The sequence below is a fragment of the Macaca nemestrina genome, chromosome 13, assembly GCF_043159975.1.
Source record: "Macaca nemestrina isolate mMacNem1 chromosome 13, mMacNem.hap1, whole genome shotgun sequence".
Classification (NCBI taxonomy): Eukaryota; Metazoa; Chordata; class Mammalia; order Primates; family Cercopithecidae; genus Macaca; species Macaca nemestrina.
The window spans coordinates 104568091-104586910 of NC_092137.1; positions in this window are offsets into that span (position 1 = coordinate 104568091).

An 18820-nucleotide genomic window follows, 5' to 3' on the forward strand; every position below is an offset into this window, starting at 1 on the left:
AGTGGTCGTGACAACTCCCAGACCCAAACAGTGGTCTCTGCTAGACCTCCCCTAAGGATAGAATAAGTTTCAGAAGCTCTGCCTGGCTGCTGTGATTTGACTAGAACTGAGTGACGTGACCTCAGGTCTCTTTGCACAGGGACTTCACTAAACCTTTGGTGATTACAGAACTAAATGCTTACTCAGGACATTACTTTCCTGAGACTCCCAGTGGCACAGGCTCCACCCAGGAAGCCAGGCAGCAGTGCCTTCAACTCTGTGGTTCTTCACAAGAAACATATTTGGCCCTTTTTTGGATCCACATCATCAACTGCCATCACCACTTCCAGACACATCCGCACCCACCATAATCAAGGACAGTTTAATTGAGCAATAGCTGACCTCTCTTGTGTTCTCTTCACGCTCCCATTCCCGAAGTCTGCCCAATCTCAAGTTCTGAACTTTGGAAAATAAAACAGTTTACATCACCCTGTATTTCCTCAGTGATCCATGGAAAATACTATATCTTTAGTATACTGCATCTTCCAGTATATGCATTTTATTTTTAAAACCAACTTTCGAAATTTCAGGAGCTCTCTTTTTCTATCGGCAAGAGATAATTGTAATCAAAGAGTTTTAGTATTAGGAACTTGCTTCTGCTATGAAATTACAAAATCTATTTGACACTCACAACCAAGATGTTACTGATTGTCCTCAGCCAGCGCTCCCCGAGAACTAGTGGAGAATCCTGTCTCTACTATCTCACGGAGTGGAGAAGAATGGTAAATAGAAGAAGCAGGAATTTAAAAAGTGGTAAAATCCCAATTTTTACATATAACCAAATATTTTCTTTAAAAGGTACCCAAAACTGTTAAACCCTAAGATGTACTCAACATTTTTTGCCAGAAATAATCAATTGTCTGGCTGTTTTGCTCAAGAAATTTAAACAAATACAGGCAAGGAAGGAGGATTCAGATGAGCTTCCATTCTCCTTGCCTTTTCCTCCCAATTTTTTACTCACAGGGCCCTAGAACCTCCTCATTCCCCTGTTGCTTAAGAGAGTCAAGGCTGTGGCAGGTGACAGGAACATAAACAGGGTGCTGACCTGGAGCAATGGCTCACATTGGACTCCCAGCCTGTAGGGAGGCCAACTCAGGTGGGTGGCTTGAGCCCATGAGTTTGAGAACAGGCTGGGCAACATGGTGAAGTACCTACTCAACAAAAAATAGAAAAATTAGCCATGCTTAGTGGCATGCACCTGTCGTCCCAGGCGGAGTCCTCAGCAGCAAATTCTGCCCTGTATTCTCCAACAGCCTCTTCTTCTGCAGACTCAGACACCCTGCTGAGCTGCTCCCCAGACAAAAAGCATATGTGAGCAGCTGGGACACCCCAGCAGGGAGCTTTCTGTTCCAGGATGCACCACTGTTGAAAGAAACTCTGTATGTTGCATGCAGTAATACACCCCAACCTCCTCAGCCTCCACCAGGCTGATTTTCAGTGTGAAATCACTGCCTGACCCACTGCCACTGAACCTGTCTGGGACTCCAGAGGCCCAGCTTGAAACATCATAGATCAGGAGCTGTGGAGACTGGCCTGGCTTCTGCAGGTACCAATCCAAATAGATGTTTTTGTCATCACTACCCAAGAGGCTCTGACTAGATTTGCAGGAGATGGAGGCCAGCTCTCCAGGGGTGACGGGCAGGGAGAGTGGAGTCTAGGTCATCGCAATATCCCCACTGGATCCTGAAATAATAACAGAGATGTGCAAGGTTATATAAACACATTTTGAGCAACTTTCATGATTTCCCTTAAGATATTGATTTACAGTTACAGAGTTTTTCAAGTTTTGGGTTATGTAATGAAAGGTAGAGTTTCTAAAATGAACCCATTATTTACTAGCCAGGAGGGAACTCTTTATTTTCAAGTTCTTAATCAGAGCACTGCTCCTTGTTCCTGGGAGGTGATTCCTGATTATTCCTGAGAAAAATAAATGAATTCTCGATCATGGAGCATACACCATGTGCCTGGGACACATGGTTGAAATAAATATAGGAAGCTGTGCGGTCCCCAGATCTCATTCTTCCACCCTATTTTCCCACCTTATTTTAATCCTCTCCTTACCAGGGAGCCAGAGCATTAGCAGCCCCAGGAGCTGATCAGGGAGCCTCATTGTGAGAAGGTGACCTGAGGAGTCCTGATCAGTCAAGGCGTGGTTAGAGCTGAGCTTTTATCTCAGACTCACGAGGGAAGGACCTTTCTAGGGGACAATATGCAAATCATCTGGTGGGTGCAGTGGTGTGGAAAAGGTTGATGGGGCAGGGGGAATGTCTCTTCTGTGAACAATGTGACATAAAATGTTCATTGGAGCAAAACAAACGTAGTTCAAGTCAAGTTTGCCTGTGGTCAAGGGAAGAAATCTCTGACTGTGAAAGTTGAGACCTTGGGCAGGGACACATTGTGCAGTGCATGCCACACTGAGAAAGCACAAGGACTCTGACAATGTGGAAATGTGTTTCCAGGATGCATCTCTGGGAGGTGAATGTCATCCTGCATGGCTCCCTCCAGTCAATCTAGAGAAGAAAACAGCCCCATTCCCACAAGCACTGATGGGCAGAGGGCCTGCAAATGAAAAGTGCTCCTGAGCGAATTCAAGTGTTGCCTGGTGTCTGCTGTTTCCAGGATAACTGGTCAACATTGTTCAAAGCAAGTGTTAAGATCTACCCTACCCTGGAAACTGGTGAGTGAGCCCCATAAGAGCACTCTGACCAAACACTTCACAGAGAATGATGTGGGTCTCCACATTTAGAGACAAGAGCTTAGCATAAGTAAGAAGAAAGGGTACAAGAATGTTATGCCTCAGGCAGTGAATATAAAATTCCTGGTGACCATCTGTTCAATCTGGGATATATCCCAACAAAATCATCCCACATATACCAGATTAATCAGTAGGTTCTCATAGGGAAGAATTTCCTCGGTTAATGATACAGACCAATAAGATATCACATTGCTTCATGTTTTTTTCCGAGTGGTGCTTAGGAAAACTCTTCTCACACAGTCTCCCTGGTCATGTGGGATCAGGTCCTATCAGGGCTTCCAGGTTCTTGCCAACTCTGAGTGAGACTTGGGTCTCGCCCAACCTAGATGTGGTGCAGCCACAGCCATGAATCTGCAGTTGAGAAGGTGATTGTCTATGTGAGAAGAGCAAGGACTGCATCTAGAGTTTGATATCTCAGGGTAACCTGTACCTGAAACTGACATTTTCATGGTTTCCTGAAAAGACACTCACAGCTCAGGGATGTGAGTCTGTCATACAGCTGATCATTAGAAAGAGAAACAATTTCACTTTTTTTCACTTGTTAGTGATGAGCTTAATGTTTAATTGGACAGTTCCTGAATAATGGTGCTGATACCGAATACCATCACAAGGACAGTCACATTTCTGGAAAAAAAAAAATACGGGAACAATGGAAAGACTGAATTGTAATTGAAATACTATGTAATCATGGGAAATTTAACAGAAATTCATAATTAATTGCCCAAGAGCACAAACAAATGAAATTCTAGGTAATATTTCAGAGGAAAACTCGGTTTAAATATCTTCTGGGAAATCTAAGAAAATAACATTTTTTACAAGATTGGAAAAGATAATTGAAAAACCAACAATAGTGACCTTTAAATATTGAATTCCATTGCAATAATGTGGGTTAAGGAGATCAAATTGTACTTAAGAGAATGGATTGAAATAAAGGCTCATATTTTATTTACTCTTTTCTCATTAAATTTAGTAACTTTTGTGTATGTGATTTTTCTTTTCTTATGTAATTAACCAATTCTAATCTCCTTCTCAGTCTTCAAAACGTCAGAGCCCTAATTAATCATAATAGTGAAAAAAAGGAACATCAGAGGCTGAAGGAAAGGAAAAAGAAAACACAAACCACAATCAGCCTAACTAAAGTGGAACAAGATGGTCCATCTTATCACAAGTTTTAAATAATTATCCTGAAAGGGTGTTAAATGGAGAATCAGTTGCATCCATTATCCAATCCAGAAATGTGAATTGCAGGAAAGTGAATGACAGTAAAAATGTTGTCATCTTTTCTGTTACTAGAAGTCAATTCTTGAACATATTATTTTTGCAAAGTATTCTTTAAGATGCTTGAATTTAAGACAGGCTTGCTAATTCCTGTGAGACTTCATAATAAATTGTTCAGAAGGCTACCACTGTGATTAAGACGAATCTCATGATCTGTTGCCTTGCGTAATCATAAAATGTGAAATCTTGTAAAGATCTTTTTTATTCAGAAGAGGACTTTGAAATTACCGTGTATTACCTATAGACTTAAAGAATAATATTACTGATTCTGATTACAAACCTCCCTCTCTTATGTGTTGACACTTTATGCCAAGGCTTTGATAGCAACACTGTGGTCACTCCACAGTGGACACAAATCAGAAGGTTTCAGAACCACCTCCATTCGGATCTGGGTGTGCAGCAGGCCTCTGCCTCTGAGCGTCTCTAACATGAACCGTGGTCACCTGAATGAGGGACGACTTACACAGGTGGGGTTTATTATGGCTGTGTCTCCTTTCCCTGATGCGGTTAGTTTGGGGTCCATAGAATTGGGAGCAAATGCTTTATTCATAAGACTTGGGAATAGAGTGTTGGAAGTGGAATTGTTTTTGTTCGTGGCGTCAGTGTTTGGGGTGGACACTTTGATCCAATTTGTAGGGAAGGGCTTGCGGGCTGATCAAGGAATGGAGATGGCCACAGGGGGGCAGTCGCACACATGACTTTATTGGATGAGGCTTTGTCAGGTTTGCAGAGAGAAGCCCCTCAGCAGGAAACTGTGCAGAGAATAAGGTCCCAGGGTTGCTTCTCAAAACGGAAGGGTCACTGGACAAGAGGTTGTGTGTCTGGGGATGCCGCACAGCAGCACAGTGGGGAGTTTCTGGTTTAAGGTTTGCATAACTGGGGTTTATCTTATTTCTAGCAGATGTGGTTGAAATTTTCTGGACATGCAAAGTATTTTCTGAAAGGCTGAAATATTCTTCTCTTTTGAAATAAACAACATAGGGGCCAGGACACACAGGCCATCTTTAGCTCATTTATATGTCACTGTTTCCAATTCTATAGACTTTGTTCTACAGACTGTATTGGCCCATATTGTCCAAACTAACACTACCATTGGTGAGGGTGAGAAACACTGTTCCCCACATGGGGTGCAACGAAGGTTATTTTGAGTAAAGGGAAGAGTTTATCTTTGGATGAGAATTGAGACCAAGCCACCCACGGTGTGTCCCTTTGTGAAGGTGCAGGTCCTATGACTGGATTCCTGGCTGCAAGGCACCTGGGGTTGCAGCTGTCTGCACTATCTCACTAACTGGAAATTGTTACTCACTGGACCATAGATTCACAGGTAAATATTCTGAAACCCAAAGAGTTCAGGGAATGAAGCCTCTGCGAATGTGTGTCTTTTGCGTCTGAGAATCCATCTCTCCAGCACTGGAAGAAAGAGGGTTGCTTGTATGTTGTACCTTCATACCCTGTTTTAGACCTGTCTAAGCTGAACCTGTTTCCAAATGTTTGAATTATTGTTCTTTACTTTTTCTTGTAAAAATGTTTAGAAATCCTACAAAACTATACACACAGCTGTGGGATTAAACGGTGAGCTTTCCCTCTGTGCTTGTTAAACATTCTGCAGAGCCCACCTTAGCCACCAGCAAACTGCACAAAGTGAAGTAATGATTCTGTTTCCTTCCTGAGCATTCTGTGTCTTGAAAGTTCCCTCTCAATTCAAGTCTTGAATCTGGGCATTCGTCTCTACAGCTGCCATCAAATGACACTAAGTGGTGTCCCCATTAACAAGGCCACTGTAATGTGTGCTACATCAACACAGAGAGAATCAGAGTTCGAGATTACAGGAGTATCTATTTTATTCCAGTGTTTTTAATGAATGTCTTCATCTTTAAAAGAAGGAAGCCCCAAGTAGGACATTTTTAGCTTCTGGAGGCTACATATTCTACCTCTTAGAATACAGATTTGGTCCACCAGGTGACATGAAAGTCTGCAGTCGTGAGTGGGACTCAGGATAGAAAAGGGCTCTGCAGCAGGTGTGGGTTGCAGTGCAAACAGCCCTGTCCCTTGGGCCACTGCAGATACAGACGACTTGAACAACGCTATCAACCATCTGGACAAGATTGATGCTTAGAAAACACTCCACCAAACCACAGCAGATTCCATGGTCTTTTCAAAATATTAGCTAATGATACATATATTTATGGCCACAAGATATTTCAATAAAATGAAGCTGATTAAATCATAAAAAACAAATTATTCATAACTGAGATAATTGTATTAGAAATTGGAAACAGAAAGTTGTCAGAAGGCAGTTGGTGGAAGAAGGAGGAGGGATGAAAAATTACCTCTTGGGCACAAAGTACACTATGAGGGTGATGGGTAACTAAAGTCCAGAGTTCACTACTATACAATTCATCACTGTCACCAAAAACCACTCGTACCTCTAAAGCCACTGAAATGCTAAAATTAATTTTTAAAAAATTTATTAAAAGGATTCCAAATATTTTGAAACTAAGTAAAGTACTACTAAATATACACTCAAAAGAAGGGACTTTTATTTTTAGAGATGTGAGGATGTGACAAGCACACATCTAATATTCCACCATTAGAATCACATCCGTCTCCCAATGAAAACACCATGAGCAGCTGCACAAGAAGAAAGTCTTAGAGTGGATGGGCAGAGTGAGTAACTGCTCAGAGAGGATGAGGAGTCAGGGAAAGTCAAAATAGGAATTCTTTGTGATATTATGAACTGCACATACATGAGACTCCTGTGATCTCTGACTTGCCCATAAGCCGAACATCATGCAGTGCAGGCTGCTTTCCATCCTCCTGATGATTGGTGAGAGTGGGGTCACTTGGGAAAGGCATGGAGAAGTGCGATGAAGGTCATCAGTGGCAGCAGCTGATGACAGGACACACTAGGGTTCCCTTACAGTGACATGACTGAGCATCCCTACAGCCATGAGGACAGCAGGGAACTTTAGGGGCTGCTCCAGGGAGGATATGGGAGCCAATCCTGGAGGGTCGGTGGGGCTTGAGTGCCCTAAGTGTGGAGGAAAGAGGAGGCTCTGTAAGGCATCCTGGAGGACCCTGGCCCTGTTTACACAGAAGACAAGCCTGTGCCTGTGACTGAGGCCTCACGGCCTCTTCCTTCCTCAAAGGCTTTCCAGTTATCTCCCTGAGTCCACCTGACTCCAACTGCTGGAGACACATCCCCTGGCACTGCAGCTGCTACTGCCACACTGAGAGGCTGAACTTCCTTTGAGGTTTGTGTTTGGGGCCATCACACTGTGCAGGGTCCCGATCAGAGTCCTGCTCACAGGAGGCTGTGCAACATCTCCAGGCTCCAAAGTGGTGTTTGTGATGGTGAAATCCCTAGACTTTTGGCTAGATGAGTTTTCTTACTTGTGAATGCCTTCTACAGATCTGCCGTTCTTTGTTTTACAAACTCTTTTCTGTAAACTATCTATTCTTTGTTTTTGGACTTTGGAGTTAAGAATGTAGTTTTAATTGTACTATCTTTAATCTCCACAATGCTGATTGTGGGAGTGAAGTCAACAGATTTTTGGTTGGATGTGTGTTCTCACTCAGGAATATGTGAAGAAAAGTACTCAGAAGACTTGTCATTTTTGTATGTGTGACAAATTCTTTCCTATATTCAATGCTTTTAATATATATTATTTTTGATATTTCTGCTGGGGAATATAATTTTAACTTTACTCAGTATGGAATCCATCTTCCTAGAACAGACAAGGATTTCTGATGGGGTTCATTATTTTAACCAGAAAAAAAGATATTTTGTCCTTTTGGTATAAACAATTCTTTACACTGATCATATCACCTCATGAAATGGAACTGATGTGCCCATGATTAGTTCACAAATATTTTTGAGAAATTATTTTAAGTGAAGCCATGCAAAGCATACTTTTTCCATCCCATCAGTATTAGAATATGGGAGTCAGATTTATTTTCAGGTAGTGACCATATAATGTAAAAATTATACGTTTACTTATTTCAAAACTTTTTATTTTTTACGACAATTTAGTACCCAAATTTTCATTTAGACATGACTAGTAAGTTTTGAAAGGAATCTTCCTATTCTGGGGCAATGATGTAGGGGTTCAAAGGCTAAAAGAATCACTGCAAGAACCTGGAGAGAAAACAATAGAAAATTTTGTATTAATAATATCAGAGAACAGTGGAAGACATGAGAACTTAGTGACGTAAAATTCCAAAGTGAATGAGGCCCTTTCTAGCTGAGCTGATGCTCTCCTGACATTTTGTCCTCCTGCCAAATCGGCCAAGTTTACATATGGACACAAGTTCTGTCTTGGCACAGGCAGAGGAGACCTCCTGGGAAAAATGAATCAGGTTGACCCTCAGGGGTTGCACAGGGCAGCCTCTATACATGGCCTGTGTCCTCCGTGGGGTGTTTGCTGAGGTCTGAGTCATCAGACATGCTGGAGGAGATGGGCTAGAAGAACATAAAACTCCCACAGACCCAACGTGTTCTTCCAAATCCCTAAAGCTTCACTGAGCATGCTGAATACATGTCTGAATCATGAACATCGACCTCTATCCCCACCACCCTCCTGCTGATGTAGACCCCACTTGGCCTTCCGCTCAGCATGTCAGTGGTTGTGACATCTCCAGACCCAAACAGTGGTCTCTGCTAGACCTCCTCTAGGGGCAGAATGAGTTTCAGAAGCTCTGCTTGGCTGTTGTGATTTAACTCGGACTGAGTGACGTGACCTCAGGTCTCCTTGCACAGGGACTTCACTAAACCTTTGGTGATTACAGACCTAAAGCCCTACTCACAACATTACTTTACTGTGAGACTCCCAGTGGCACAGGCTCCACCCAGGAAGCCATGAAGCGGTGCCTTCAACTCTGTGGTTTTCACAAGTATCATATTTGGCTTCTTTATGGGCCCACATCAACTGCCAAGCCCACCACCATCCACATCCCCACCTACCATAAGCCAAGACAGTTTAATTGAACAATAACTGACCTCTCCTGTATCCCATCATGACCCCATTCCTGCAGTCTGTCCAATCTTGAATTCTGAACCTTGGGAAATAAAAAAGTTTACATGATCCTTTATTTTCCCAGTGATTCATGGAAAATACTACATCTTTAGTATACTACATCTTTCAGGATTTGTTTTTCACTTTTAAAACCAACTTTTGGAATTTCAAGAACTACCTTTTTCTATCAGTGAAAGGCTATTGTAATTTTAAAAACTCAGTATTAAGATGTTGCGTCTCATATAAAATTACAAAAATGTATTTGACATTCAAGACCAAGATGTTACTGATTATCTTCAACCAGATCCCCCTGAGGATAACTAGTGGGGAATGCTGTCTCTACTGTCTTATGGAGTGACAAAGAGTGGTAAATAGAAGAACAAGGAAGTTGAAACAGTAGGAAAATGCCAATTTTAAATATAACCAAATTTTTCTTAAAAATATGGCCGGGTGTGGTAGCTCACTCCTGGAATCCCAGCACTTTGGGAGACCAAGGTGGGCAGATCACTTGAGGTCTGCAGTTCGAGACCAGCCTGGCCAACATGGTGAAACCCTGTCTCTACTAATAATACAAAAATTTGCTGGGCCTGTTGGCAGGCACCTGTAATCCCAGATACGTGGGAGGTGAGGGAGGAGAATAGCTTGAACCCGAGAGGCAGAGGTTGCAGTGAGCCGAAAGCATTGCTCCACTGCACTCCAGCCTGGGCGACAGAGTGACATTCTGTCTCAAAAAAATAAATAAATAAAATAAAATAAATAAAACTGTGTCTATATGTGTATCTATATCTATACTTATATCTATCTCTCTATCTGGTTATCTATCTACATATCTACATATCTATCTATCTATCTATCTATCTATCTATCTATCTATCCCAAATTATTAAACCCTAAGATGTATTCAACATGTTTTTGCCAGAAAAGATCAATTGTCTGGCTGTATTGCTGAGTAAATTTAAGAATTATAATAGGAATAGGAATAAAGTTCATTGAGCTACAGGAGTATGTTGTAACCCAATTCAAGGAAGCTAAGAATAATGAAAAAAACAGGGCCCTAGAACCTCCTCATTACCCTGTAGCTTATGAGAGTCAAGGCTGTGGCAGGTAATAGGAATGTCAATAGGGGTGCCAATCTGGTGTGATGGCTCTTGCCTGTAATCCCAGCAATTTGAGAGGCTGAGTAAGCTGGAGAATTGAGATCAGGATTACAAGAGCAGCTTGGGCAACATGGTGAAATCCCATGTCTACCAAAAAAAAAAATTAATCAGTCTTGGTGGCATGCCACTGTGATCCCAGCTACTCCGTAGGCTGAGGTGGGAGAATCGCTTGCGCTTGAGAATTCTAAGTTGCAATGAGCCATGATCACACCAATGTACTTCATGCTGGGTAACTGAGTGAGACCCTGTCTTGAAAACATAAAGAAATAAATAAACAGGTGGTGCTAGAATGGCCCAGAATCCTCAACAGCAAACACTGCCTGCTGTTCCTGCAGTTTGGGAGGCTGAGGTGGGTAGTTTGAGCTCAGGTGTTTGAGATTAGCCTGGGAAACATGGTGAAACGCCATTGCTACAAAAAGTGCCAAAAAATCAGCTGGGCATGGTGGTACATGCCTGCGGTCTCAGCTACTCAAGAGAAAAGGGTAAAAGGATCTCTTGAGCTTGGGAGGCAGAGGCTCTAGTGAGTTGAAATCACAGCACTTCACTCCAGCTTGGGCAACAAAGCAAGACCTTGTCTCAAAAAATAATTAATTAATTAAAAAATTTAAAAATGTTTTTAAAAGTATTGTTTTAGTGACGGGTGAGACAGATGACTCAGTGCAATGAGTTAGAGAATCTGAAACCAGTTCTGCATATATGTGGTCAATGAATTTACAATGAAAGTTCAAATGGTCATGGTCATTTCCTCATATCACTCAGCCTCTCCCTCCATAGTCACTTCTCCTCTCCAAATCGGACCCTCCTGCCTCCCTTTTATAAGGACAATTATGATTACATGGAGCCCACAATATACTCCAAGATAGTCTTCCTATCTCAAGACTTCATCACATTTGCCCAAAGTCACATGGTCAGCAAGTGACATCATCACGTTGCCAAGTTTCTTTTGCATATAAGTTAATGTTAAGGTTCCAGAGGGTAGGACGTGAACATCTTTTTATGGGGGAAAGTGCTTTACTCAGACTACAAAACCCCCTAATTATCTGCCAACTGCCCTTTCCTAAAGAAGAATCCAAGGTCGCATGAATGGGAGGAGAGGACAGGGAGAAGCCAGCAGCTTTATAAAGTGAGAGAGCTGGAGGGATCTGAGTCAGGGCCCTCTGTCTGGGGGTTTCCTGGGCTGGAGGATTCTTCACCTGCTGCTGCTCTAATGTGGACCTCACAGTGTGGAGCTATTTGTTAGGGTTTCCTCTGATGTTGTGACCCAAAAGAAAGGAATTGCTACTTAATCAGAATCTGTGAGAGACCGGTAAAATAAAATTAAATGTTTTTCACATTCTCTGAATTTCTCTACCCATTATAAGAGGAGAAGTAGCAACAATTTGATAACAGACACTTCCACTCATGAGGATTTGCCTATAATCTTAGGTTGGGTTTCTAACGACAAGGATTCCCATGTAAGCACCCTAATGACAAGCTACAGGAAACCCTGAGACTGAAGACAGAAAGTGAGACAGGGAAGAGATGATGGACAGGGAAAGGTCTTTCAGCAAGCAGCTACCCATGAAGACCACAAGAGCTGAAGCCCACATGGAAACACAGAAGAATGCCTTTGGGCTATTCCACCTGAGAGGTGAGGGATCTGGGCTATTTATACACTTCACGTGTTCTCACTGGTATAGGCTGCTCTAGGCGATGCTCATTTCAGCTCCTGAGGTCTACCGTATGTGCAGGCAGAGCTGCTTCCCCAGCTTCAGAGACAGCAGTGAGGTGCAGACATGACCACGGGGAGTCAGCAGAAGTACAGTGAAGGAAAAAGATTGTGGGTAAAGACAAAGACTGCAACGTTCATGAAGAAAAGATGGGGTTGTTAAATCTGGAACTTGCGCATGTGATAGATCTCTCTGGAATAATTCGCTGCCTGGTCAATTGCAAGCAAATACTTCAGAAGTCAGACAGGTCTTCCAGGCAGAACATTGGCTTCCCCAAACCTAGGCTTCCCAGAGACCTCTGAGGGCCACATGATTGGCAGTTTTACCTTCTGTTGCAGGTGCACTGTGGATTCTTGGGGAGCTCCAGAGAATCCTTCTATTCTAGTATTTGCATCTTTGACTACCATGCCCCCAAGTCTTTCATAGGCTGTCGTCTAGACTCTCATTCCGTCTATTTAGAAAACAATCCCACTTGAAATTCGAAGAATAGCTTCTTTTTAGATATTAATTGCAACTCACACCATAACTCAGACTCCTCAGGTGTAATCATCTCTCAACAGAATTGCTCTTAACAGATGGGGGCACCAGGAGGAGCAGCTGGGGCAGCCCAGCCTCACACATCTGCTTCCCTGGGTGGTTAATTTTATGACTTGCAACACTATGGGAGGGTAACTGTAATCCTTTGACAGTAATAAGTGGCCAAATCATCAGACTGCAGGCTGCTGATGGTGTGAGTGAAATCTGTCCCAGATCCATTCCAATGAACCCAGATGGGATCCCCTTCTACCATTTGGTGCAGCATAGACCAGGAGCATAGGAGCTTTCCCTGGTTTCTGCTGATACCAGGGTAATTCACTGCTAATGCCCTGATTTGCTTGGCAAGTGATAGTGACACTGTCTCCTACAGATGCAGACATGGAGGATGGAGACTGGGTCATCTGGATATCACATATGGCACCTGACATTGAAAACATAAAAACAAACATCTGCACAATCAGTCTTGTCATTAGAAGCCCTCCCTGAAGAGCCAGGCTGTACTGATCACATTGGCTAAGTAAATTCCTAGTGTTCTCTCCTCACCTGGGAGCCAGAGCAGCAGAAGCACCAGGAGCTGAGTGGGGGCCCTCATGTCCATGCTGTGTCCTCACTGGGACTGGTTCCTGCACAGAGTGTGACCGGCCTATTAAGAAGTCTTCAGGGGAGGGGGCTGTGCTCTCAGAACATGCAAATCAGCAGGGGATGGGGCAGGCTGGGCACTGCTGCAGGGCCAGCTCATCTCAGTAACTCAGCATGGGAACAATGTCCCCAGGGTGCCAGGTCAAAGCAGGGCAGTACAGATATGTCTGTAAATAACATGTTTCTTTCTGGGGACCATTTTGTAACAAAGCATATTTTTTGATACTTCTCAAAATTTGAAATACTACTGAGTATCTGAGGAAATAATGGATTCCATTGGTGTATTGGGATTATTTAGGAGAATATTCTTCTCTGTGGGAAACTCAGTAAAGTTTTAGAGGGCTCCATCATCAGGTATTCGATATACTCTGAAAGGAACGGGGATACTTTGTGGTACACTTGCAGTATTTCTGTGAAATTGTTTTTTTCTTTTTTTAAAGGGACATTTATCAAGATAATGTTAAATATATTTAAAAGTATTTTAGAGTGACTTTAATCCATTATTATTATCACTGTATGTTCAAGCAATTCCCTGCAGATGCACAAAGATGATACACTAAGTCCTCGAAGTGTGTGTTGCTCACAGATCTACCATTATCCAAGTCTATGGGCCTCTCTAATGCCAGGGATTTTATGGAACGCATCTTATTTTTGGTTTGAAGACCTCCATTTTCTATTCCCTGTTCTGTCATTGGTTATTTCTTCCCAGGATTCATCAACATGAAGGACTGACTAGTGATGCTAGATTTGATTACTTCAACAATAAAAAAGTCACTTGTTTCTTCCTCCAATTATAGAAGCATGGATTAGGATAAATTTGAAATTATCCAGGGATCAATTGTCCCCAAAATAAAAAAGACCAAGATCATATCCCCTGATTAATGATCTGAGCTGCACTGCCCACCAGCCTGTTCCTGGGGGCTCAGGAGCAGCTCTGCTGGAGCCTGGAGAGCAGGTGATGGGGAGAGCTTGGGATAGACCAGGACAGTGAGTCCTCTCTCCTAGTGAGGGAAGCTGCTGCTCAGGGCATGTCCCTGCCTTTCACTATCAATGTCATTTTCCTCTTTTACTCTTCAGCAGTGAGGGAAGGTCATCCTAAACCAGATGCCAGCCTCCTATCTCACATCTAGGACAGAGTCCCCATCGCCTATTAAGCAAATAACCGTGTATATGGGGAAATCACTTGGATTTGGATAAAACTGAACACAGACTTGCACCCATTATATCTCACACCTTTAACAGCGGCCAAGGCATCTCAGCCTGGTGCAGTAGCAGAGGAAGTGGATTGAACTGTATCAGCATCAGTGGGCTTCAGCCTGAGTTCTGGGGAGTATTACTGATGCCTGACTAGGAGTGATCAAATCACTGTGGTGGATCCCCTGCACACACCCTTCTTGCCTATTCAGGAGCCTGAATTTTGAGAAACTTACCCATTTAGAGGGGAAAATGGAAACTTCCTATTTGCCCTCTAAAGGTTTGCAGAAAATGAATGGACAAAACACAAATTAATAGAAGAAAGAGGCAAAAATTTTTTTCTTTTTTTTTAATTATACTTTAAGTTCTAGGGTACATGTGCACAATGTGCAGGTTTGTTACATATGCATATATGTGCCATGTTGGTATGCTGCACCCATTAACTCGTCATTTACATTAGGTATATCTCCTAATGCTATCCCTCCCCCCTCCCCCTACCCTATGACAGGCCCCAGTGTGTGATGTTCCCCACCCTGTGTCCAAGTGTCCTCATTGTTCAATTCCCACCTATGAGTGAGAATATGAGGTGTTTGGTTTTCTATCCTTGCAATAGTTTGCTCAGAATGATGGTTTCCAACTTCATCCATGTCCCTACAAAGGACATGAACTCATCCTTTTTTATGGCTGCATAGTATTCCATGGTGTACATGGGCCACATTTTCTTAATACAGTCTATCATTGATGGACATTTGGGTTGGTTCCAAGTCTTTGCTATTGTGAATAGCACCATAATAAACACACGTGTGCATGTGTCTTTATAGCACCATGATTTATAATCCTTTGGGTATATACCCAGTAATGGGATGGCCAGATAAAATGGTATTTCTAGTTCTAGATCCTTGAGGAATCACCACACTGTCTTCCACAATAGTTGAACTAATTTACAGTCCCATCACCAGCGTAAAAGTGTTCCTATTCTTCCACATCTTCTCTGGTACCTGTTGTTTCCTGACTTTTTAATGATCGTCATTCTAACCAGTGTGAGATGGTATCTCACTGTGGTTTAGATTTGCATTTCTCTGATGGCCAGTAATGATGAGTATTTTTTCATGTGTCTGTTCACTGCATAAATGTCTTCTTTTGAGAAGTGTCTATTCATATCCTTCACCCACTTTTTGATGGAGTTGTTTGATTTTTTCTTGTAAATTTGTTGAAGTTCTTTGTAGATTCTGGATATTAGCCCTTTGTCAGATGTGTAGATTGCAAGAATTTTCTCCCATCCTATAGGTTGCCTGTTCACTAAAGAGAATTTTACACAAATGTCCCTGAGGAACATTGATGCAAAAATCCTCAATAAAATACTGGCAAACCGAATCCAATAGCACATCAAAAAGCTTATCCACCATGATCAAGTGGGCTTCATCCCTGGGATGCAAGGCTGGTTCAATATACACAAATCAATAAGTGTAATCCAGCATATAAACAGAACCAAAGACAAAAACCACATGATTATCTCAATAGATGCAGAAAAGGCCTTTCATAAAATTCAACAGCCCTTCATGCTAAAAACTCTCAATAAATTTGGTATTGATGGAACATATTTCAAAATAATAAGAGCTATTTATGACAAACCCACAGCCAATATCATACTGAATGGGCAAAAACTGGAAGCATTCCCTTTGAAAACTGGCACAAGACAGGGATGCCCTCTCTCACCACTCCTATTCAACATAGTGTTGGAAGTTCTGGCTAGGGCAATCAGGCAGGAGAAAGAAATAAAGGGTATTCGATTAGGAAAAGAGGAAGTCACATTGTCCCTGTTTGCAGATGACTTGATTGTATATTTAGAAAACCCCATCGTCTCAGCCCAAAATCTCCTTAAGCTAATAAGCAACTTCAGCAAAGTCTCAGGATACAAAATAAATGTGCAAAAATCACAAGCATTTCTATACATCTATAACAGATAAACAGAGAGCCAAATCATGAGTGAACTGCTATTCACAATTGCTTCAAAGAGAATAAAATGCCCAGGAATCCAACTTACAAGGGATGTGAAGGACCCCTTCAAGGAGAATTACAAACCACTGCTCAATGAAACAAAAGAGGACACAAACAAATGGAAGAACATTCCATGCTCATGGATAGGAAGAATCAATATCATGAAAATGGCCATACTGCTCAAGGTAATTTATATATTCAGTGTCATCCCCATCAAACTACCAATGACTTTCTTCTTCACAAAATTGGAAAAAACTACTTTAAAATTCATATGGAACCAAAAAAGAGCCCACATTGCCAAGACAATCCTAAGCCAAAAGAACAAAGCTGGAGGCATCACGCTACCTGACTTTGAACTATACTACAAGGCTACAGTAACCAAAACAGCATTGTACTGGTACCAAAACAGAGATATAGACCAATGAAACAGGAAAAAAATTCTTTAAAATGTAGAGGAAAAATCACAAGAGACTGGTTACCGAAATACATAGTGAGGTCCACATGCTTATGTGCCCTTCAAGGGAGTGGGAAGAGAGGAGGGTAGGCAACCCAGGAGAAATTAATGACTTAAAAGAAATGGGTCATCAAGAGAGAAGGTATATTAGTCAGCATTCTATAGAGGGACAGAATTAAAGAATATATATGTATGAAGGGGATTGTGATGTTTAATACTGAGTGTCAACTTGATAGAATTAAAGGATACAAAGTATTGATCCTGGTTGCATCTGTGAGGGTGTTGCCAAAAGAGATTAACATTTGAGTCAGTGGGCTGGGAAAGGCAGATCCACCAGTAATCTTGTTGGCACAATCTAATCCACTGCCAACGAATATAAAGCAGGCAGAAAAATGCAAAAAAAAAAAAAAAAACCAGAAACTGGCCTAGTCTCCCAGCCTACATCTTTCTCCCATGCTGGATCCTTCCTGCCCTGGAACATCAGACTCCAAGGTCTTCAGTTTAGAGACTTGGACATGATCTCTTTGCTCCTCAAGTTTGCAGATAAGCTATTGTGGACCTTGAGATCCTGTAAGTTAATATTAATAAACACCTATATGTATGTTTGAGTGTGTGTGCTTATGTATATATAAATACATATCTCACCTGTTAGTTCTGTCCCTCTAGAAATCCCTGGCTAATACAGGAAGTGTATTAAGTATTAACTTAAACAATCACAAGGTCTCACAATAGGCTGTCTGCTGGCCAAGGAGCAAAAAGAGCCAGCCAGAGTTCCAAAACTGAAGAACTTGTTCGAGGGGAGGAAGCATCCAGCACAGGAGAAAGATGAAGTCTGGGAGGCGAGGTCAGTCTCTCTTTTCACATTTTTCTGCCTCCTTATAGTCTACCATACTGCCAGGTGATTGGATTATGCCCACACAGATTAATGGTGTGTGTGCCTTTCCCAGTCCACTGACTCAAATGTTAATCTTCTTTGGCAACACCCTCACAGACATACCCAGGATCAACACTTTACATCCTTCAATCCAATCAAGTTAACACTCAGTATTAACCATCACAAGCCCACCTCTTGTCAACTTGAACCCACACACATCTCCTAAGATCAAACATAATCTCAAAATAAGGACAATAATAAGGTCATGATTACCCCTAACATAATACAACTACCCTTCCTACAACCAGAAATGCATCAATCCCCAACCCAAATACTATTACATAAGGTGAACCATACTTAAATGCTGATATGAAGTCAATAACTCTTATGTCACCTGATAACGAAAAAGGAAATGAAATCAAGATATTTTCTTAGTACAAGTTTACACATGCACAAACATGTTTTTAAGAAAAGAAGAAGGAAATACTCATGACAGTTCCAGTCCTCATTTCTGCAGCCAGTTACATCGTCGTAGCTGGTATTGATGACTACCTTCTTCCACTATTCATTCTGTATTCCCTTTGCCTTCAGCAAGCACCTCAGGAGGTCATGACCCCAGAAGGATCTGGACCACTTGTAGTCCTACCTGGATTGGGCTGTTGTAGTTTCCCACTGACCTTAATTACAGTGCTTGAAAATACAAAGGGACGCCCTAGTGGATCTCCTGTATTCCATGCATAGTCTGCCTCCTTTCCTTGTGGAGTAGTGGACTGACTTTAGGATTCCAAAGTGTCCAGGTGGCAATCTTAACTTTCAGTTTAACGGAATCGTTATTGTGTCTCTTGGTGGCAGCATTCCTCCCTCTGGAACTAAGACGTCTAGGCCAGCCGAACGTAATGTCGTGGGAACAAAAGCAAAATTTTTGCTAGTGGATCACTAGGGGTGATAGAGAGTGGTGCCACTTTCACTTCCAGCCCTTGATTCCTGGACCTGTGAATCCTGGCTATAGGAGAAACAGTACTGTACATTGGGCCACTGGGCGCTCATTCAGAACATACATGGCCTTCTGGAGTACGTTACCCAGCCCTGCAACGTATTGTAACCTAGTTGACATTGTAATTGTGAATTTAAAAGGCCATTACACCATTCTATCAATCCAGTTGCTTCAGAA